The sequence below is a fragment of the Equus quagga genome, chromosome 8, assembly GCF_021613505.1.
Source record: "Equus quagga isolate Etosha38 chromosome 8, UCLA_HA_Equagga_1.0, whole genome shotgun sequence".
In the NCBI taxonomy this organism is placed as follows: domain Eukaryota; kingdom Metazoa; phylum Chordata; class Mammalia; order Perissodactyla; family Equidae; genus Equus; species Equus quagga.
In genome coordinates this window covers 13,823,386-13,848,189 of record NC_060274.1, presented here as the reverse complement: position 1 = coordinate 13,848,189, position 24,804 = coordinate 13,823,386, and the positions used below count along the sequence as shown (strand labels likewise).

The window sequence follows — 24,804 nt, the reverse complement described above, 5'->3', positions numbered from 1 at the left end:
ACTCTGACCCATGAGCAAGAATTTAGTGCTTTCACAAAGGAACTGAGGGAATTTCTAATGCTGTCAGATGACAAAATTAACAACTGGGTGCTTGGGTAGGAGCTTGGAGTTGCCAATGGCTTGCCCGACTGCTTCAGAGTGATGCATTTTTTCCTGCTCTATGTAGTTAGCTTCTGCTGTTGCTATTGTATCATTTGCCTACAATTAATAAATACACTTATTTTGCATGAGACAGTTGACATTTTTGGTTAACCAATCATCTTTGCTCTTATGACATCTGCTCAGATGGGATGAGAAAAACAATCAGTGGGTGTAAATGAAAAAGAGAGAGAAAAACAATGTGAAATGCAAACCATTGCTGAAACCATTGTTTTGAGGGGTGGGAGCACAAAAAGTTGAGAACATAAGTGAATGAATAAACAGCCAAGGAGAAGATAAAGATGTTTACACTGTATGGTAGATACTCTAAGAGCAAATATACTTGGAAAGGAAAAAAAATTTTCAGACAATTACTAAGTAAAATTGGTTCAACAAAACACTGTTCTTATTGTCAAAACAAAAACGATACCTGCTTACCCACATGTTGTGGCTCTAAGAAATATCCTCAAATAAAACAACTATTGATTTATCTTATTTTCCCCATGACGCTCATATTATACAGGAGTAAGTAATCACATGGTGGATTTGTTTTGGGCAGGCTCAATCAATCATCAAATGTTCTCTAACCTCTGCCTTGAAAGTAAAATGACAGCACTGCAGGAAAAATAACACATGCCAGAGATGTGGTGTGCAAGGATTGAGTCTGATAACATTGCTTAGTTTCATTTCCTGTTAAACGAGTCTATTTATGTATGAATACAGTGTGAAATTACTCCCATGGTTGACATGAGGAAGGGAGGTATTCACAGAACAATATTGTTGTATCAAAACTTGAATAAAAGAGAATTACAAAAATCAATTCATCTTTCATAATGAGAAGTATTTATAACCTTTTTAAAATAATATTTTTCTTACTGAATTTGGTCTTAAAAAATTTTAAATAGTCATATTTATAGGTGCTATGTCATTGATAAATATTATAATATAATGGCACTAATTACTTTTATCAAAAATGGGTAAAGATGAAATGCACTTTAGCTTGTAAGGAAGAGCATATGAAAGTATTATGGCAATATATGTTATAATATAGACCTGGAATTCTTAGAATTTGGGGGACAGTTACTTTCTAAGTCTCCCAAATCTCAAGATATAAAAATATTGGGAGATGAGAGGACACGTAACAATGTAATCATGAGCATTTATGAGTAGGGAAGAGGGAGCCAACCCTAGTTGCCTAGTGGTTAAGGTCAGCACACTCTGATTTGGCAGCCCAGATTCAGTTCCCGGGCACAGATGCTATGCTCTATTAGTGGCCACGTGGTGCTTGTGGCCCACATACTAAAAGAGAGAGGAAGATTGGCACAGATGTTAGCTCAGGGCAAATCTTCCTCAGCAAAAAGAAAAGTAGGGAAGGGCTTGCTGGTATTAAAGACTCTGCTTGAAAGAGATAAAGAGATCTAATGATAACTGTACTTTCTGATGAAAGATGGGCAGATTAAGAGAAGGAAGTGAATAAATGTGGAGAAACAATGCAATATCACACAATTGACCATACCCAGATATCATGAGTAGATTCCCACTATTCCTGCAACTGGTCAAGTATGGACAGTTATTGAAATGGGGAAGACTGGTACAAGCTGTTGGTGGTAGGGAGATGAAGAGTGAATTTTGGATATGTTAAGTTCTTGAGATGTGTATTAGACAGGCAGATGGAGATGTCAATAGGATAATTCAATATAAGAATCCGGAATTCAGAGGAGGAGGATAGAAATATGAAAATCATTAGAAAATAGATGGGGTTTAATATGTCTGGGACTAGTGTGAGGTGAGTAAGGCACTCGCCTTCAGTGCAGAATTTAAGAGAAGGGCACTGAAACTTTAGTAATCAAGATAAATAATATTTTAACAATTAAAAAAATGTAAAAATCCACAGTGAAAAAAATACCAAAATTTTAAATGTCTCAATGGGACTGGTTGTGATTACTTAGAGAATGAATCTAGACAGAGTAGAAAATAAATCCAAAGACTAAACTCTGGGGCATTTAAATATTTTATTAGAAAGATGAGGAAGAACCAAGAAATGAGGATGGGAAGGGGTGGCCAGAGAACCAACTGGGTAGGTTTCTGAATGCCAGGCGAAGGCCCGAGAAGGAGGGAGGGTTTAACTTTGTCATAAGATACAGACAGGTTGAGTGGATAACATCTGAGACATACCCTTTAGATTATAAGTAAAAGGAGAGAGACATCAACGACTTTGACAACAGTGATTTCAGTTGAATATTGGGGCCAAAAGCTTGATGGAGTGAACGAGAGACAGAAGACAAGAAGAGAGGTCTGGCTAACACTTTTGAGAAGATTTTTTTTTTTAGGTTGCACAACATGATTTTTAAAAGATATAGAACATGATTTAATATATGTATTTATTAAATATATATTTAATAATATATGTATTTATTGCGAAATGATTATCACAATCAAATTAGCACATCCGTCACTTCATCCAGTTACCATTTTTCACTGTATGTGTGGTGAGAACAGGTAAGAGCTACTCTCTTAGCAAATTTCAAGTGTACAACACAGAATTATTAACTGAACTCACCATGCTGTACACTGGATCTCCAGAAGACTTTCGTCTTATAACTTAAAGTTTGTACCCTTTGACCAACATCTCCCTATTTCCCCCAACCCCCAGATCCTGAAAATGCACTGTTCTACTCTCTGGTTCTATGGTTTGACTTTTTTAGATTGCACGCAAAAGTTTTGCTGTGATGGATAGCAGGAAAAGAATGATGACTAAAAGGAGATTTGAGGTCGAGGGAGAGTTTTTCTTCAATGATGGGAGATAATGTACTATATTTGTGAAATTATAGGAAAAATGGAAAATTGATAATATGAGAGATATAGAATATAACTACATGAGTAAGTGAAAGAAGATGGGGATCCTCTGTGCCGTGGAAGACCCGGCTTTAGAAAGGAGCATGGACAATTCATTCACTGTAATAATAAGCAAGAAAAAATAAGAGGCAAAATCCCCAATCCTGACCAGAAATCCTTCTATATATCATTTCCCAAGTTGAAGATTTTGTCAACTTCTTTTTACGAAATGCTCCATCCACCTGTTCTTCAGACTCCATTTGACACAGTGTATTACTTCTTTATTAGAAAATAAAAAGTAGAGTTCATCAGATGTGAACTCTTTTTTAACTTTCTATCTCTTACCAAACTTATTTGCAAGAACAGTAATCCTTCTGTTGCCACCGGGAGAGTCTCACTGAAAGGTTGTCTTTCCTCCATAGCATTTCTATCTATGCTGTGGATTCTATCTTCTTTCATCAACACATACAGCTTGCTTCACCCATCATTCCATTTTTTCACCTGTAGCTTTATCCTCCCCTTCTCTTCAAGCCCCTCCCTTGCTCTCTCCCATGTAAAGAAATCTCTTTAATCCTATATTACTTTTTTTATTCCTACATAATATTCTTTTCCTCTGTAGCTGTTTCTTGACAGAATCTGCAGTCATTATTTCACTTTTTCATTCATATTTTTAATCCTCATCAGAGCCACTATTGTAATTATCAGTAATAGAAGTATAATCTACTTCAAACATGCAAAAAAAGTATAAATCAATAAAATTAAGCTAACTTATGAAAACGTCACCTAAATTAAGAAATTAAACAACAAATTAAATCAAAATCATCTGTATACTCCTCTTCCATTGCATTTCCTTCTACCACACCCAGAGAAGACAGGTAACTCCTTTGAATTCATTGTTTATCCATCTCATACATATTTTAGGGGTGGGGGCAGCAGCACTTCACTTTTTTTGGAGGCCTGCCTCCAAGGAGCTCACAGCCTGGGGTGCGAGACCCCACATGTGCTAGAGTGGGGGAAGAAAAGAAGTGAAGGCAGTGCAAGAGAGACTGGCACCCAAGAGAAGAGGGTACAAAGCAGGCCCAGGCAGGGGCCAAGGGGTGGCGGGAGGAGGACTGACAGCCCAGCAAGCCCTGCCTAGACCTGGGGACCATGAACCAAGCACAAGCTTGAAGGCTGCCCCTCCCCTACTAGGTTGGCACCTCCTAGGGGTACATTGGGGGTGCCTCAGCTCCTCCACCTGACCTGTGCAAGGCCCCACCATCATGTTGGCCCTTTCCACCCATGACTCCTCTGCCATGCAGGCCCCTGATGGAGGGCAGACTGCTGGGGTCTGAGGACCTGGCTAGGACAGCAAGGTTGGGGCAGGGCCTATGAGGGAGCAGCTTGAATCCTTGGTAGTCCTGGGTCCTGGGGCAAGTCCCCAAAGAACTTCTAAGATTCCCATGGAAGCCCTTGGGCCAGCTAAGGAGGGAAGAAGGGGAGGCCTTAAAGGAAGCAAGCAGAACTCCAAGTAACCAGGAGGCATCCCCAAGAGGCCACGCCCCATCAAAGCTGCACCTGGTGGAGAGACTTGGGGTAGGTAGGCAGAAGGCCAAGAGGAACCCACCTGAAGTGAAGGGGGACAGATAGATAGACAGCAGCCAGGTAGGCAACAAGCCACTCACCCCCAGCATGCCCTTCAATAAAGCATGTAAGGTCGTATGACAGGATAAGGGGGAAGGCTAGTGAAATATGATCATTTACAACCACAAAACATCCTCTGTACATGTGTAGCACTTGGCAGAGGGGAGGGCAGGCAGGGCAGTGGCAGGCTGGGGCCAGGCCGATTTGTAGAGGATATCCTAGTGTTCAGGCCAGTAGAGAAGGTGGGCCTGGGGCTTAGAGCCCTCAGGGAAGATCTGTAGTTTGCTGGTGCTGCCCTAACAGCGGTCCATGTATTCTACCTGGATGGAGACATTGGGGGCGGGGCCAGCACGATGACGTGGTTGTGGTCACTCTCCTTGCACATGGCCTCCACCTTCTGCTGGCAGAATTCCTTGACAGTCGCTCACCCTCGATGAAGTGCTGGAAGAACTTGGTCTCCTGCTGCAGGTAGCCTGAAGCGAGCAGTCGTAGGTAGACCTCCAAGAAGTCTGAGGTACTCTGATTGTTGAAAGAGGTCAGCAGGTCTACAACTGAGGTCTGTTTCTCTCCCTGTTCCATCAGGTCCACAAACGTGTTATGAAATATCTCAGTTGTGAACTCAGTGAAGCCCTGGGACACCAGGTCCTCTTTGCTCTTGGAAGACACAGCCTTGGATGGCTGCAATTCCTTGCTGTCACTCAGCAGCGCCTCCAAGTGGCAGAATCCCAAAGCTCCATAGAAGCAGTTCCCATCAGGCCTGGTCTTGCAGGTATGTGAGTCGAGTAGTTTCTGTGGAAGTCCCTGATCTTCTGTTGATAAATGTTGTTATCTTCAGCTCACTCCTTGTACAGGACTCAGAGCCCCAGCCATTCAGAGACCAGAGGGTTCTAGTCTGGTCTGGAGACTAGAACACAGCAGTCTCTAGTCACTTGCTAAATTCAGTCCTGCTGAACTGCGATGGCTTCATTATAGGCCAGACAGCTAACACCTTCAGAGTCGTTGTTTAGTGCAAATATATGTATGCCCAGGAAATATATGACTTTGCTTCTCACGTTTAAACGCTTTGTATTAACGTTATCATTCTGTGTGCACCCTTCTGCAACTCATTTTCTTTTCTCTCAAGTTTCTTGTGAGATTTATTCACACAGGTACGTGTACATCTCTAGGTATTCATTTTTACTGTTAAATAATATTTATTGTATGGATATACTAATAGTGTATTGAATTCCAAATGAATGAATATTTGTGTTGTTTGTTTCCATTTTTCTTTCATTCAAATAATGTTGCAGCAAATCGTCTTGAGTGTTTCCTTATAAACAAGTAGGGTGTCCCTCTAGGGCAGCAGTTCTCAAAGTGTGGCTTGGGGCTAGTGAGCTCAAAGACATTTTTATAAAAGAATAAGGTATCATTTGTGTTTTTCACTCTCATATTCTCATGAGGGCAGAGTGAGATCTTCCAGAGGAAAAACAACATGTACTATCACAACAGACTGAAGGTAAAAGTGGATATGAGAACTCCGGTTGTCTTCTCTTAAGACAGACAGTAAAGAGATTTGCAAAGTTTAAAACAATGCCTTCCTTTCACTATTTTTTTGTTTTTAAAGATGTAGTTATTTTACAAGAAATTTGCTATGTATATTAATATATAATTGGTTTATTTTCAAAAGTAATAAATATTTTAAAATTTTCTGTCTTAATTTTGAATACATTAAATTTTGGCAAATATAATCCTTAGGGACAATATTCTGTGCGTCCAATATCCTCAATAAATCTTAAGACTGTAAAGAGGTCCTTATATAAAACTAGTCTGATAACTTCCAGATGGTGAATACATTTAAAATTTGAATTGCTTTGCCTGAAGGTGTGTGCATCATCATACTTACTAGATATTGACTATTTTCTCTCTAAAGCCATATCTCATGAGGAATACTGCTGTTCCTCAGCTTGCCAAGGTTTGGTGTTTCCACTGGTTTGTATTCACTGCCACTTTGATGGGAGCAAACTCACGTTTCTTTATGGTTTGCATTCTCTTTCTCTCATAACTCTTGTGATAAAGCATTTTGTTGTACACTTGTTGGACCCCTGAATTTTCTCTTCTATAGACTGACTATATGTTAGGTATGACAAAGTACTAAATTACATACTATCAAATTAATTCTTTGAGGTACCATTATCAGAATTTAGAGTAAATCCATCACATTGTGCTACCCTCTGCCAGTACATGTCTGGCATTTCCACCTCATGATATGTGGGCAATCACTTTGCATGTTTCTTGGAACTCTCCTTGTAGCTTGATGCATCATTTCTCAGGGTCCTTGAAGGAGTGTTCAATCCTATATTCCAGGAAAATGCTCCCATATTGATCAACTCTCCTTTATCTAAATTTATGTTTTGTGCTTCTGGGTCCAGCACACTTGGAATCCAGTCCTATGCATAATCTCCTGGCTCCTAAACAAACATGCTAGCTAATTCCTGAAGTTTCTTCCAAGTGTAGTCCAGGTGCAGTAAACCTCTAACTGGTTATGGTGAGACATGACACTATTTATTGACTTAGTGACCAAGAGGAGGGGGGTGCAGAACCTTGGAGTGGAGATGTATGCTTTCTTGCAGGAGGTGAGGATCACCATCACGCTCAAGCAAGAGGAGAGTACTAAGCTTCAACAGGGAATGGTGCTTATTCCTGCCCTCTCTCTCCTTCTCTCTCTCTCTCTCTCACACACACACACACACACACAGTTTTTCAGTAGAGGAATGGATTTGGAGTGACAGATGCAGAGAAACACTGTTCTGCTACTTAATCACATCCTGTCTGCACACCTGTTTTGGTAGCCTGGGGCAACATTTATTATATCCATCCATATTATATTTAAAAATGAAAAAGCCAAAGTAATCACCACATTAATATTTTAGAGAGTATGTTCTTATGACTTCTAATTTGCCCCTGAAATAATACGGTTAATATGAACCACATAATTTAGAGCTTGGCCTGAAGCTTATTATGAGAAGATTCCACTGAGATTTAGGCTGCAGTATATCATTATGTGAAAAATGCAGCTCTTATACTTATGGTCTTCGGTTGCTCTGTCATTTCAGGTAAGAGCTCTTACCAGTTCCCAATTTAGTCCAGCTGGCTTCTCCATACTGCTGATAAACTTGGTGGGGATGATTCTCCCCAGGATTTTTGGTCATTCAAAGGATCATCTAGAAAGGAAGGCTCTCTTAACTCCGCATAATTGGAGTTTATTGCATAATGGAGCTCCTTGATTTCCCCTCTAAAAGGAAAGAATAAATAATGATGACTATTGTTGCTCAAAAATTGTGTTACAAAATTTCAACACCCTTTACAACAGAGATAATTAACTTTAGTAGTAAGTTGGCTATTTCGCTGGTAAGAATTTTCAGATAAGTAAACCGACACTAAAAGGGGTTAAGTTGTATGCCCAAATTCACACAATTATTTAGTTACAGAGCTGGGAATAGAGCCCCAGGATCACGGTCCTTAGAATTGCCTCCTTTCCAATACTAATTAAGAGATTGGTGACTGTTGGTTTGTTACATTGGATTGGATAATTGATCACATTTTAGTCATGCATGTTGTATCACTCCAACCATTTCTTGGTAATTTTTTTCTTGCAATGTCTGTTACACTGACGTGCCCATTGTAAGTTTCCACAAATGTCTTCAACATTTGAGATGTCTTGTTCTCTTCCATTGCTAATATGACCTCCCATCTAGTCTATCATCATCCTTTAGGACTTCTGTGGACATTTTTCATTCATTAGCTCCCGTTCTTTACCCCGCACCATCTGTTAGCAACGAAACACATGACTCCTATCTTGCAACACCTTGTAAAGCCAGTTCAGCTTCCTCTATTCAGGTTCATAATTTTGTGTTTTATATGACTTTGACAACCCTTTTGTTTTATCCAACAGTGTTTGTCTGAATTAATAGTTATGTTTTATAATACAATTGAGATCATTTAACTTTCTTCTGCATGTCTAAACTGTAAACTCCATGAAGGCATGTTTATATTTGTTCATAAAACTGCTGTATTGAGGGACCAAGATGGCAACATAGAATGCTGCTCAAGTTCCCTCACATGGATGCACTGAATGTACAGCTACACGTGGAGCAATTCCCTCTGGAAGAAAAACCAGAAACTAGCTGATTGGTAAATCATTGGGTTACATTAAATTACATTGGGTAACTTACACTGGGTAAATGAGAAAACACTCACATCGAAAAGAGTAAGAAAGACTGAAACACACTCTGGCCATAAACCTCATCCCCAGCACAGTGCCATACAATTAGGAGGGAACCCCCAACTCCTAGCTTCTCCCTGAGGAGCAAAGGGTTTGGACCTCACAACTAGTGCCTCAGTTTTTAAAGCTTTCACATGAGAGACAGGACCCAAAACACCTAGCTCTGAAAGCCAATGAAGCTTGCATCCCTGTGACCCCAGGACTGTAGCAAACAGAGAAGGGGTTTTTAAACAAGCATAGGAGCACACCCTCACCACTATACGTCCAGGCTCTGCATAGAGGTAATAAACAAAAACATCCATTTCTCATTTTCTCCCTTGAAGGGGCCTAACTATATACTTTCCAGGTGCTGCCTGAGGGTCCAGCTTCTACTCAGCCTGCATCAAGGTGCTAACCACAGTCCTCCCCTTTGGGACACTGGCAGGTCTTGGTGTACCCTCAATACTGGGAGTCACTAAGAATAAAGATGGCGGCTTGAACAATCAATGACGTTTGAGAGACAACCAGGAGCTCAGGCGGGTCTGAGTGATGAGGTTCCTCTCTTGCACAAGACTACTGGGTCAAAACCACAATTTCATATCATCTCACACCTGTTAGGATGCCTATTATTCCCCCAATAAACTTTTGTTGTGTAAGTGAATGATCTGGTTGTCTTTGTTTTATTTTGCATATGTTATGGCAATGCCACTTATGCTTTTAGAATTCAGGTCCCAAGATGTTTTGCGTTCTCCATTGTTTATTATTCTCCAGCATTTATGACTGTAATTCTTGTAATTATAGCTATTTTTTACACTATATCTAACATTCTATTTCACCAAATGCTTTGCGAATGCTGTTCAATGTTCAGGAGAGGATGTAATCTAGGAACTATATTATGGATTAATTTAACGTTGCAGCTCTTCTTTGCTAACAGCTCAGATTCTGTGGTCTTGAATTGGAATAGGCAAGATAAGGAAAAAACAAAGTCTATGTGGTTTTGGAAGCCTATCATCTCCTTATGCCTATATCAAAAACAATTTCGGGGCTGGCCTGGTGGCATGTGGTGGTTAAGTTCGTGCACTTTGCTTTGGTGGCCTGGGGTTCACGGGTTTGGATCCTGGGTGGGGACCTACACACCAATCATCAAAATCCATGTTGTGCTGGCATACCATATACAAAATAGAGGAAGAGTGGCAATGGATGTTAGCTCAGGGCCAATCTTCCTCACCAAAGGAAAAAAATCACAATGACACAATTTTTTAGTATGACTTTTGTGTCAAGATTTGTAGTAGTTATTTTTCACATTTTATTTGACCTAATTCAACAATAACTTATTGACTATGATAGTTTTGCACCCACCGTTTAGGAATGACGTGATTTGCTTAAGTCCATGCCACTAAGAAGTATAGGGTTGGGATTCAGATCATGGTCTATCTAATACCAAAGACTCATTAATTTAACATCTCACTACACATTTTGAAACAATTTCTTAAAGTAATATCCATGCAAAAAGTATAAAAATATTTGTGATAAATAATTGGTAAATTCAGTAATAGAAGTGGTAAATATCCTTCCAGTATATGTAAATCACATATTTCCCTTCTCTAAGTTTTATTTTATTTTTCTTCACTCCTATTTTTTCCAGTTCCCTGAAGACTGGGGAATATAGACTCAATATAGAAAAATGAGGTTTAGTATAAAAGTTTGCTTGCAAGTTTCTTCATGTCTTGACTTTCTGTAAAAATTTTTCCTCAAGGGAGCTGAGGATTTATGGACTTTTTCAGTATTTCTACCTAAATTGTCTATTGCACAACTAATTAAAAGAGTGAACTTTTATTTTGGCAATGGCTTATTGCCACTCAAAAGAAATACTTTTAGAGAGAAAACACATTACATTTGCATGGATCACAGATACTCAATGTCTTTGACTAGAGTTTAAGAGTCTGTTCAGTAAAGGGATGAAAAATGAGATGGATAATAGAAATAAAGATATGAGAACATACTTTTCCATTGAAACTTTGGACTCTATGTTTGTGTGTATACAGACGTAATTAAAATTACTCCGTTCTTCTTTCAGTCATTCATTCAACAAGTCTTTTGTTGTCCACAATGTAGCAGACAATGTCCAAGGTGATGAGTATGTGATGGTGGGTAAGACACACACATAGTCCCTGCCCTCACGAAGCTTCTGTTCAATTAGGAGTTAAACACTGAAAACATGTGTACATAAACACGCTGTGATTAGACCCAGGAAAAAGATTAAGTGTTTTGTGATAAAGAGCTATAGAGAGGGCCCACTCGATTTAGGGTGGAAAAGGAATGAAGTTTCAATGATGGCAATATGTAAACCTGGAGATGAGGGATTAGAAACCAGTCAGGGGGAGATCTGGAGAAAATAGCATCTGAGGCTTGCCAAAAAAGCAAGAACAAATAACTTACAATGGGAAGTGTCACGTTCTAGGAAGACGGAGTGTCACTAGTGCCTGGTGAGAAGGAGGAACAGGGACATATGTTGAGGTTTAGAAGTTGACATGGTTTCTATAATGTAAGATCTAGTAGAGCAAGATGAGAATTAGATTTTACTCAAGCGCATCATGAAGCTACTGACGTGTTTTAGAAAAGCAATGGCATGGCCTGCCGTATTTTATAGAAATTACTCTTACAGGGAAAATAAAATGGAAGAGAAAGAATGGGCGAGCAAATGTGTACGGGGGAGAACTTTCCAGAGGAAAGTTGATGGTGGTGGCAGAGAAGAAGGAGAGAAGTGGATAAATTTGAGTCAGGAGGAAAACAATGGACTAGATTTATAATTACAAAATTTTAGGCATGATAGCACCTGATTAAGTGGCATTTAGAAAAATATTTCTAGTACCTTTTAGAAAACATGAAATAAGCTATTACCAATGTTCTCAATGTGCAAGATGTGACTTGATGACCTCTTAGTTGTTCTAGTGCTAATTACCTTGCTAATGGTTTACATAGTCTCTCTCTCTCTCTGTCTCTCTGTCTCTTTGTCTCTGTGTCTGTCCACACTGTTGGTTGTGCGCCCTGTGGCAGTTGACATCATTTACTAAGAAGAGATAATTTCAATCATTCATTTTTGTTACTATGCTTTCTACGTGGGTGAAGAATTAAAAACAATGATATGTAGACAAATAAAACTTTAATGGATTTCAATTATTCATCCTCTTTCTGGTTTCCATATTTAAAAAACAGACAAAGAAACAAAACAAAGAAAGAGCCAGAGCCAGTACTTTGCATTTTAGTCTGCAGTGGAAGGTAATGAGATAAGAAGGCAGTTTGTATTGGTGTCATGAAAATGGAATTTAAATGCATTTAAGCCTTTCTTCTTCATTTATTATACTTTGGAACTAAAGAAAATTTATTGCATTCAGTTGAATTTAACTTTTCTTTGGTTTCACTTGAACCTAAGTGGGGATGTTTTAAAATAAAATACAAGTAATCAACATAAATTTTTTTTCTGAAAAACTGTCCTTTCTTCATAAATTTTATTTCCGTTAAAGATGCTTAGTTGGTGTTTCTGGAGGCTCCTTTCATGTAGAATAGGGTTAATCTTCCATTTCTCTGAGTCCATTGGCATGACAATGTGTGAAATCTAAGTAGAGTGTGGATATAAACACATTTGACTTTTGTATCAAAGAATGACATTTTCTATTTAAAATCTGTGTTGTGACTTTTATTTATGTGTTGGGCCTCATTTAATGACTAAATGATAAATACTGTGAGACTGCTTCTGGCATATTAAAAAAAACCCTCAATTGGATATGATACTTTTTAAAATTGTTTGCTTTAAAATGTATTTTAAAAATATGAAATAATGGGGCCAGCCAGGTGATGCAGCGGTTAAGTGCACACGTTCCACTTCAGTGACCCAGGGTTTGCTGGTTCAGATCCCAGGTGAGGACATGGCACCGTTTGGCAAGCCATGCTGTGGTAGGCGTACCACATATAAAGTAGAGGAAGATGGGCATGGATGTTAGCTCAGGGTCAGTCTTCCTCAGCAAAAAGTGGAGGATTTGCAGTGGATGTTAGCTCAGGGATAATCTTTCAAAAAAATAAATAAAAAATAAAATAAATTAAAAGAATAAATAAAATGATAAACTTTATAAAAAATATGAAATAAGAGAAAAGTTATAGTGTCATTCATAATTCATTGACTTGCATATTGAAACATGGTATCATATCCCAGATGTGGGTTATTAATACAACAACAAAAGTTTATTGGGCCTGAGTGGTCATTTTTGATCCATCACTATTATTAGGTCATTAATTTTTAACTATCACAATTGCAAAATGACTTTGCAGAAAAATTCATAGTTTCATGTATGTAACTTTTGAGTCATATTGAATTCAAAAATAGTGTTCTGTAAATACTTCTGTATGACTATTTTGCCATAGATGACTAAACTGATAAGATACCAAACATGATATAAACCTTTTTGATCCCCAAAGTTCAAATATAACCTTGTCTAAAAATAGAACGATTAAGACTTTTCTGTGTGTGTGAGCTCTGAGCTAACATCTGTGCCAGTCTTCCTCCATTTTATGTGCGATGCCACCACAGCATGGCTTGACAAATGGTGCTAGGTCTGCGCCTGGGATCCTAACCTGTGAACCTCAGGCCAGCAAAGCAGAGCACATAAACTTCACCACTATGCAACTGGAGCAGCCCCTAAACTTTTTGTAACATATGGGTTTAGTTTGAAATCTATGTTAGTAAGTACTATAAACGTTTGTATAAACAGCAATCCTATCAGGCATTGGTCTTATGGTTTGATCTCTATGTTCTATTTGACCTACTGATTTGCATCTGTCAATCTCCCATTCATATTTTCAAGAAACCTTTGCTTTTTTCAATTAATGGAATGGATCATACATACAATAGCATACATATAAACATATATGTTCTCTTTAAATAATAAAACTGTAAATTTTAAATAATAAAACTAATTAGAAATTTAATCTAATCCAATTATATTAAGAATTTTTCCATAGTCTTAATGGAATTTAACAAGTTTAATTAGAAGAACAATGGGCCAAGAATACTGATAGATTGCCTAAGAAGCAGAAGGAAAAGTTAGAAGTACTAGTCTTCATAAATACTAGATATATTATAAAACTATAGTGATTAAGACAGTATGGTATGATGCAATGATACACCATGTTCTATTCTTAGTTTAAGAATTTCTATTATAAATAAAATTTTAATTTCATCAAATTTGTTTTTTTCTACAAGATGATCATGTACATAAATACATAATTATCTATTAATATGGTGAATTATACTCACAAATTTTCAAATGATGAATCAATTTTGCATTCCTGGAATAAATTGAACTTGATAAAGATTCATTAATTTGAATACAGTTTTGGATTTCCTTTGCTAATATCATACATTAAATGGCAAATATCAGGTTCTTTGTTTAAATATTTGTATTCTTCGAGGGTTAGGGACAGTTGGGAATTATGCAGTCCTTCCCCCACAACCTTCTTCCCAGGTGATAAATTATAATGAGAGTAAGCCCTAAACCAAATTCTGTCAAACCTAAATGATGTGCTAATACAAGGGAGTACAAACACAGCCTTACACTGAAGCACAGGGAAGTCCCTCGCCACACCCCAGGCCCTCCAACTAACTAACTAACACTGAACAAAAAGCTCACAAAGGCAAGTGACGATATTCTAATGGCAGGACTTCCCAGGCGTGAGTGAATCTGATGACAAGACCTCCATGAAATGGGGAGATACAGGGACTCTGAACACCGAGTGCAAGGGGCTACTCTGATAGGTCAAACTTCTGTGTTTGTTGGATTCTTTTATTCCATTCCATGAGTGGAAACTAGTCATGTCTGATGGATGATGTTAATCTGTTGAAAGTAACTTTATTTTATTTAAATTCCTCCCTGGAATTCCTGATTGGGCTTCTCCAAATATTAACTAACATTTGAAGGCAAACATCAAACCATTTATCCAGAATTATCGTTAAAATAAACTATTGCACAAACAAATAAAGCCATTCTCTTTTATTATCACTATTTTTCTCCTATCCATTTCTGCATCCCATTTTAATCCATGAGCAGAGAGTCTCTTGTATCAGGGCTGATTTGAAAAGTAGAACGATAGCTTCTTTGTCTTTGCTCTCATGTCACTTACACAATGCTCAAAGTTTGGGTTCCATTTTGACAACCTGGTATTTTCAGATTTCTTGAAATCTGATTTCTTGAGGACCTAGAGTGCAGGCACCTTTTACACACACCTGTCAAATCCGCAGAACAACTTCTTTAGCTGTCCTTAATGTTCCCTCTGCTGCTGCTGCAGTAAGTGGCGAGAGGAAGGAGGTTTCTTTGGCATCTGACATCCATCTGTAGAGAGTATTTTCAGTCTACCGAACAATCATCTCCCACCATTACAAGGAAGCATCTTACACTTTGCAAATTAGACTATTCAGTAAATTACTAAAATCATTTATTATGCAGACAATATAAGGATATTCTTTGCTGTATAATCAAGTTCCCAATTTGCAATTAGTGGCTGGAAACTTAAAAGTTATTCACTGTCTCTTCTCCTAGCGTTGCTATTATTATTTGCATTTAATGGTCATTTATATGAATATTATGAAAACAGTGTGTCTGTTTATAAAACTAAGTATTTGTTATTGATGCATTCAGCAAATGTCCACAAATATATGAATAGAAAAACCTGAAAGTTTAATAGTTTTTAAAAGAGATAATTTTGACATTGATAAAAACAACAACAAAAAGTTCTATCTGGGATTTCCTGAAGAAAATGAAGAAATAGGTTTTAAACACATGTGTTTTGTGAATGTAGAAATGATAACTAAATCCTTCTCTGAAAAAGGAAAATATGAAATCATAAACCTTGGTCAACTTTTAAGTAGAGAAATAGATTTCATTAAAAGGAAAATTTGAAACAAACTTTATGATCCTAAAATATCTTTTTTAGAAACCATGTTGTCCATTACTTATATTAAAACAAGCAAACATTAATTAAATGCTCACATTACTCGGCAGAGGATGTTTGCTAAATAACAGGGTTGAAGTAACCTAAGTGCTAAATTTAACTCCAATAGATTGAACACCAGGTTGTTTATATTAGAAAGTCAATGCTTGAAAAAAAAAAACCCTGAACATTCTTTTGCTGTCAAATTGCTTTATTTTTGACATACAAGTTTAACCTTTAGAGTTGTAATATTTCCAGAGTATGTTTGCTTTGTTTGGGAAAAAATTGTATTGAGCCATAACATATGATTTTTATAAAAGTTTAAACAAAACCTTGAAAAAGTAAAGCTACATGTTTATTAAGCCAAACGTAACCTTGAACTTTTTCTATGTTTTGACAGGTACCTGCAGGATGCCAAGCTTAATTATCTAACATGTAGTTGGTACAGTGTGTCTGATGCTTCAAAAGGAAGCCATGGCAGAACACAGAGATTTTGGAGTTTTCTGCATAGAATTAATAACTGAGTGGACAAGTGACTGAATTTGCCAGAGTAGAAAGTATAGGCAGAGGATGGTCCATAGTCAAAGAGAAAAATTCCATTGTTGTGTTTCCCTTTCCAGATATTATATAGTTACATTATCTTAAATATTTAAACATAATCAAGTAGTTATTTCTATTTCTTCAAATGAAATTTGGTGCTAATGCAAACAAATTATCTAAGATTATGTAGATTATACAGTCATAAAAAGGTGCTATAAACACTTCAAATTTGAAGGCAATTCTAAGCTAGACAATGATGTGGGCTAAGTATATTTACTTGGAGCTATGTTTTTGCTTTGTGAAATTAAATTAAAATCACTGATATGCCCATTTTTTATTTATTTAGAAAAACTCAGAGCTGAGCTATAATTTCAGATGAGTTTCAAAGAAATAATTGTATTTAATATATACATTTTAAACAATAGTATGATAATACTTATGACACAAAAAGTTACAAGCCTAGAATGAGTGACAGGAGAATTTCCAATTGTGAAAATGCATACATGATATGTGTATTTAAGTTAAAAGCAAGAGAATAGACGTTGATTATGAAGACTTTGGAAAACTGCCCAAATTACCTAAGCCTTAGTTTCTTGATCTGTGAAGTGTGTTAGTTAGCTATTGCTGTATAAAAAAACCACCCAAAATTCAGTGGCTTAAACAGTAGGCGTATATTGTTGCTTACGGGTCTGTTGGTCAGCTGGATATTTGTCTTGGTTGCTCTTACTTGTAAATCTGCAGTTGTTTATTCAGGTGTCTGATGGGTGGCTGGTCTTGGATGTCCTCAACTGAGACAGCTGGGACCATTAGGTCTCTCCATGTGGTCTTTCCTTCTCCAGCGGGCTAGCCTAACTTGTTCTCATGCTGGTAGCAGCAAAGTCCCAAGAGAGTGAGTGGAAGCGCCTAAGTCCTTTCAGGACCTAGGCTTGAAACTGGCAGGCTGCCGCTTCTGTGGCATTTGATTAGCCAAAGCAAGCCAAATTCAAGAGATGGGGAAATCGATTCTACCTACTGATGGGAGGAGTTGCAGAGTCACATTTCAAAGAGTGTGGATATAAACAGGGATGAAAAATTTGGCCATTTTTACAGTCAACCTATCACATTAAGATATAATTAAAGGAAAAAAGTGAGAAAGAGGTGAAAAACACACTGATTAATGTTTCTCAAACTTTAATGTGAAAAAGAACTGTCTTGGATATTATATTTACTAAAATGCAAATTCCTGGGCCATATCCTCTGATATTATATTTCTAGTTCTGGGATGTGACCTAGAATTCTTTGATTAAATAAAATCAGCTCACTCCCCAATGATACTGACAGAAATTTTCTAATGACTATGCTTTGAGAAATAAATTAAATGATGGAGGAAGATCTGTGATACTGGAATAATGAAGGTTGAGTTATTACAGGAAAAAATGGTGAAGCAGGTGAAACTGCTCAAAGATATTCCTTTCATTTGTTACTGTGTTAGTTTTTGTTAGTCAAAGGGCTCCTATATACATTATTTAAGACCTAATAAGCCTGTGAATTAGGTATGAATGGGATATATTTTGTTGCAGTTATCAAACGGAATTTATGGGACTAAAAACCAGTCTTCTGTCATATAATGCAGTTTTCTAATCACGATTTTAGTCTTCTGATTCAGGAAAGCAAATAAAGATGGTGAAACTGAAAAAGAGCCTATTGCATTTATTCAAAGTTTGACTCTTGCATGAGAATTAGGAATGGGAAAGATTGTGCTTATTGAAAATTAATTTGGAGAAATTGATTAATTTGGAGGGAAAGGATTTTTCTAATTCAAAAATGAAGGACAAACTTCAAATTATCAACGATAACTCAAATGCTGCTCTGAAGAAAAATGGGGAGATGATGATATTGGCAAGCTATAATACTTAAGAAATATTATTATTGTAGTAAAGTTCTCTGATTAAGCTTTTTCTTAGCTTTTACGGTATTAAGTTGTTTTAGTGTCATTTAGCCAGAAAAATAATTGAATTGAATATTTTCACCATGCAGAGCTAAAATGGAGAACTGCATTTTGAGATATTCAGGGAAATTTCACATGCTTTATACATGAAGAGGTCACTAAAGCTACTCAAGAAATCTCTTAAGAAAGTAATATAAGCAAAAGTGAGAACTGCCAAATACGATGTGATGGTGAAATATTAGTGAATTACTGAAGAATTCAAAACTTTTTGTTTTTGACATTTAATCGTCAAAGGACGCACTCACTCAGCAAAAGTCTAAGGGTATACACATTTGAGCTAAACAGTGTTGCTAAAAGCAAATGAAAAATTTCCAATGCTGAAGAGAAGCACTGTCTTTTCAAAGCTACTAAACCACCATCCTTGATGAATCAGGAGAAAAAACTAGCAAACATAAAATAAGAAGATATTATATAAAAGCCAAAGGATATTTGAACTGCTAAGGAAGAAAAATTACAATGAAATTGATCTTCCTTTTGCCAAGGAGACAGAAAATGGAAATTTAAAAAGTGATTCACACTCCTGATAATGGGCTAAGAAAGAGCAACTGAATTAAGATGAATAATGAAGAAACTGCAAGGAGTGAAATCTTCTTGGCTAGAGGGACTGTCAGAGACAGATTGCTTTTTTTCTTAAGGGAACAACAGAGATTGTCTAAGGACTTATTGACGATTTTCAACTAAAATTGGATGCTTATTCAGGTATATTTTTTCTCAAGTAACTGTAATCTTGACAAGTTCTCTGAAACCATTACATCTTAGTGTCTTAACCTACAAAAAGGACACAGGAATTTCCAGTTCTAAAATTCAGCGATTCCATTTTGATCAGAATTGTGCAATCTAACTTTTTCAGAGAAAAGCTAATAGATAACCCAATGATAAACTTATTGGTAGAAGATGACACATTTTTCTCTGAGCTTGGTTTAGTGGTCATTTTGTAACACCCTTAATAAACTTCTCAGTCTCTTTATTGTTTTAATAGTCTGGCCTAATCCTGTCTTGAGAAATTGTGTAAGTTTTCTAGGGCTGTCATAACAAAATGACAGAGACTGGGTGGCTAAAACAACAGAGATTTATTTTCTCACAGTTCTGGAGCCTAGAAGTTCAAGATCAAGGTGCCTGCATGGTTGGTTTCTCCTGAGGTCTGTCTGGAATTCAGATGGCCACCTTCTGGCTGTGTCCTCACATGGTCTTCCCTCTGTGTCTGCTCATCCCTGCTGTCTCTCTTTGTGGATTGTGAAATCTGGATTTCTTCTTCTTGTAAGCACACCAGTCAGATTTGATTAAGGCCCACCCTAATGACCTCATTTCAACTTAATCTCCTTAACGCCCTATCTCCTAACTCAGTCACATCTAAAGTAACAGGGGTTAGAGCTTCAACACATGGATGTTGGGTGACACAATTCAGCCTTGTCTTGATCAGTTTGGGCTGCTATAACAAAAATACCATAGACTAGGTGGCTTTAACAATGAACATTTATTCCTCACAGTTATGGAGGCTGGGAAGTCTACAATCATGGTGCTGGCAGATTCAGTGTCTGGAGAGAGTTCATTTCCCTGCTCATAGATGGCTGTCTTCTCTCGGTTAAACACCCAGGAGTAAGGTTGTTGTCATATGGTAAGTGTACTTAACTTTATAAGAAACTACCACACTGTTTGCCAAAGTGGTGGTACCATTTCACAGTTCCATCTTCTATGGATGAGAGTCCCAGTTACTCGGAATCCTTGTCAACATGTGATCTAGTCAGTATTTTTAATTTTAGACATTATGATGTATGTGTGGTGCTCTCTCACTGTATTTTTAATATGCATTTTCCCAATGATTAATAACACTGACAATTTTTTCATGTCCTTATTTGCCGAAGGTATATTTTCTTTGGTCAAGTGCCTATTCAAAAGTTTTGCTCCTGTTTAATTGGGTGTCTTTTTGTTTTGTTTTCTTGTTATAGAGTTTTGAGAATTCTTCATATATACTGGATGCAAGATATTTTTTCAGAAGTGTGGTTTGCAAATATTTCCACTGTTCTTTCTTAAAGAGTAAAGATTTTTAATTTTTATGAAGTATAATTTATAAATTTTTTATTTTAGATCTTATGATTTTAATGTTCTATCTAAGAAATATTTGCTTAACCAAGGACCACAAAGATCAAATTTGAATCTATTTACTTGACTATATATGTTTTCTAACTTAGATTTGATATGGTGAAATACCTTGATTGGTTTTCAAATACTGAAGAAGCCTTGTTTTATCCTGGGATAAAAGCATATAAATGATATTCTTCTGCTAACAAAAGTTACTGGAGTGAAATATGGTTAAATGCGTTCATGGAACTGAAGGCTGAATCATCTGGGGTAAAGTACAAATGAGGCAGAACCATAGTTTATTAAGTTTTCTAAATTTGCAAAAGTTGTCTGATTGTTTAAAGAAAACAACCCAATTAAATCACGCTACAGATGAACTGACATGTTTTGAGAGTCTCAGCAGAGAAACTTAAGCTGAGCTAGTGCAGTATGCGACCAACATGAAGTCTTTTCTTACAGATTTAATTTTATTATTCTTTTCTACTGTCTGTCACTGAGTTAGAAAATAGAACTCAATATCTCAGTGAGACAGGAACCAGCCTGACAAGATAGGGTTGTCCACAAAGCCCCTGGTCTAACAAGATAAGGCCTCTAACCAATCAGCAAGCTAGGAGAATCAGATAGAGACCATCAAGATCCACATTCTACAGCCTGGTGACTTTCTTGGGATTATGCATGCGCCCTAGCACCCAGGAGCTGACTGAAAGTGACCCAATCCCGTTACCACAGTAAAAATTACACCCAGGAGGGGACAGCTAGCGTGCCAATACATGCAATGCATGTGGCGGCATGTCCAGCAACAGCACAAGTGTAAGAAAAACCCTACCTACATGCCATAACAAGGCACTCCTCCCCAGTCTTTGCCTAATAAAAGCCCTGCTCCCTAATGAACCTGTCACCTGCCCCTTTCTTTTCCACACTGGTTCTCTTGTGCCTCCCTTGTGCACAAGCTAATAAACTTTTACTTTTCTACTCCTGTTTGTTGTCTATCTTGATTTCTATCCTGAGTGACAACAAGAACCCAATGCACCGGTAAAATCAGTACCCTTGTACATAAATTTTTTTCATTCCATTATGTCCCCCAATTAATGCAATAGTGTGTCTACAATAAAAGTTTTTCATTTTTTCTTCAGTTATTTTAATTTCTCCTTTTGAAAAACCTCATTAATTAATAGTGAATCATAATTGATTTATGCATCTAAGAAACTAGAAGTAGTTAATTGGAAGTGTTGGCATATTGCACAAAAAAGTTTTGATACAATTTAGTTATTATGAAATAACTTTTAAATTGTTAGACAAAGTTTTTAAAATGCAAATGAACTGTGTAATGATGAAATGTGAGCTTGGGAAAAAAGTGAGTTTCAGAGAAAATTGATGTGCATTATTTTAATAAATTATCATTTTCTTGGGAATGTATTTTCATATGCCTTATTAAGCAGCTGAATTAGGAAAAATGGTTACTGAGCAGCAATTCATAAAATTAGGTGAACATTGTGGGGGATCAGAATTGGCCACCCCAGAATATGTCTCTTTGACTTGATTATTATTTTTTTTTTTAAAGATTGGCCCTGAGCTAACATCTGTTGCCAATCTGTCTTGTTTTTTTTCTTCTTCTCCCAAATCCCCCCAGTACATAGTTATATATTCTAGTAGTAGATTCTTCTGGCTCTGCTATGTGGGATGCTGCCTCAGCGTGGTCTGATGAGTGGTGCCATGTCCTCACGCAGGCTCCTGGCTGTTGAAACCCTGGGAGGCCAAGAGCACTAACTTAACCACTCGGCCATGGGGCCTGCCAACCCTTGATTATTTTTAAGAACAAAAGACTATGAAAGAAACTTTGACTTTCTCCCTAACTGCCTAAAAGAATTTAGGGTAGAAGGACTGTTCCAGGAAGGAGCCAATACCTAAGATAACTGTAGTGTAATGTACAATGTGTCTCTCTGGTCACAACAAACACTTGTTTAACACACATTTGCATTTCCACCTCCATTTGAACTGCTTTCCTCCCCCTGCCTCTCCTCCCCTTAAACCTGTGTTTGATGAGGTGGTGCAGATGATTTGAAGAATTTCCAGCATCAGGCTCTGCCTCAGGAGAAGGGGTTAGCATAAAATAGAAAGAAGGGACAGACCTGGTAGGTCTGCCTGCTTTCAGAAGGCCAGAGATGGGCAGCGACTCTCTACTAAGCAGCCCCAGGAGACACCTGATAGAGTCCTGACACTGGGTACAGGCTGAGGAACAATTATGCAAACTGGTACATTTATTAATGGCACTCGGCTTTGCCTAGAAATCTTGCAATGTTATATGTATTTCACCTTCCCAAACTTCTCTCCAGCTTTCCACACACAATATCGTCTGATGATCCTCCTTCATACTTCATAGAACAAAATAAGTTCAATTAAACAGCAACTTCTGTGTTTTCTTGCCTCTTAAATCTCCACATCCTCCTTTATCTCTATTAATTTTTTTGTTTTCCTCTTATTTATATAGAGGCATGTCCTCTTTTCTATAAAAGACCAATCCCTCCTCTTATTGTATCTATTACTCTCTTTCACATTATAAAAGGTTTCATATCCTTGGTTGTACCTGCTTGCTCCTGTGTCTTCAAATTCTCTCTCTCTGAGAAGTCATTTCCATAAGTATTCAATATTCAAAAACACTTGGCCCACAGTTGTCATTTGCCAAGTCCCACTGCTTCTCAGAACCACGGATAAGCTTCTGAATTGATTTGTTTATATATACCATATTAATTTTCTAACCCCCCTTCAGTCTTATTTTTCCAGTGAACTATTTCAAACATGAAAACGTAGAGAAATATATAACACACATGTTAACATACAGCTTGATAATTAGCACCTCATGGTTCATTGCTTTTCAACTACACTCCTACCTGTGAACTACCTTTTTCTCTTATTTTGAATTTATTCCAAGAAATAAAAGCTTTTCATTATGTGATTTTTCGGTTCTCTAAAAGATTGAGACCATTTTAAAAACATAAACATAGTATCACTTTTGATTCAGGTTCCTTATATGAAACTGTGGCTTCAAGCAGGATGGAGATATATGCCAACAATTGGAATGGTGCAATTGGAAGGATTAGAATGATTTGCAGAATGCTTGACCCCCAAAGCCTTCCTTAGTACCCCACTGAGCCTCCTTACGTCGGAGAGGTAAAGTGCTGAGGCTCCTTTTCATCTTGTTCACTCCAGGTCTGTTAAACTCTTATCTCCCACTGGACAGAGCTGTTTTGTAGGAGAAACTAACAATTCTCTCCTTGTTGAAGTTACTAGACCAGATCTTAGCTCTCCCTGGGAATTAAACACAGAATTGGAATAGAGAAGAAAAAGCTAATAGACCCAGAGAATGGCAGTGATTTGGAAATTAATATCAGACCATATCTCAGGGTATTTGTGGAAGTGAGTTTAGAGGTGGCTTGCCTAAGGAAAACTGAACATATTTCAGATGAGAGGAAATTTGTTGATAATGAGTGCTCTGACCAGACAGGTCAATGCTCTGGACCAGACCTTCAATATGTTAGTTCAAATGGGCATGGAGTCTAACAATTTTCTGGGTTGTTACACAAAATTGAATCTATCATTGGCTCATGTGAAAGGAAATTGTCAACCAGAAATCACTGGTGTAAAACAGAGGCAGGGATTCAAAAACTTCAGGGCATGGTAATGGCATGTATCTCCTAATTATGCCCATGGAGAGGGGCCCAAAGAACTTCCTCTTGCCAAAAATTTAAGAAATACTTTGCTATTTGGTAAAGGAAACACATTCTTTTTCTAAGGGAAATGCAAATGGGAGATAATGCTATTTTCAAAAAGCCCTCTGGTCCCAAAAAGGATGGGATGCTTTTGAGTAGTCTGCTAAATGTCCTATGAATTGTGAGGTTTACCCTCTGGATTGTGGGAAGAGGAACTCATACTGTTGCCTCAAATCCTTTTAGTTTTTCTCTCCCCAGCCTCAGGTAGCTTCCTCGTACCTGGATGCTGAACGGTGTTCTACTGAATACTTAAGAGGAAGCTTCTTCAGGTTTGTGCAGTCCTCTCGTCTCTTGTCCTCCGCCCAGTGAACTCTGACAGCCTTAATCTCCCAATGCTTTCCGCAGTCTTCATCTCCTTTACTCAGAGAGTTCATGGGGCTCTGACTGGGCTCCCCCTCCCTGCACCATGGCCTGGAAACTCTCTCGACACAATAAATTAGGGCACTCAGAGAGCCCGCCTCATTTGTTTCCCATTTCTAAGAGATCCCATTGCTTCATTGCCTGATTTTCATATATTTTGTCAAGTGTTTTGGGTTTTTTATTGGTTATTTGAAGTAGAAGGGTAAGTTCGTCCCTGTTACTGCATCTCAGAAGCATAAGTCTCCATGATTTGT

At 37.5% G+C, this 24,804-nt stretch overlaps 1 pseudogene; it reads right to left on the bottom strand.

Annotated features, from left to right (window-relative positions):
* Positions 1–4,712: 4,712 nt before the first annotated feature.
* On the bottom strand, positions 4,713–24,564 carry LOC124243790 (ubiquitin thioesterase OTUB1-like; annotated as a pseudogene).
* Positions 24,565–24,804: the final 240 nt, after the last annotated feature.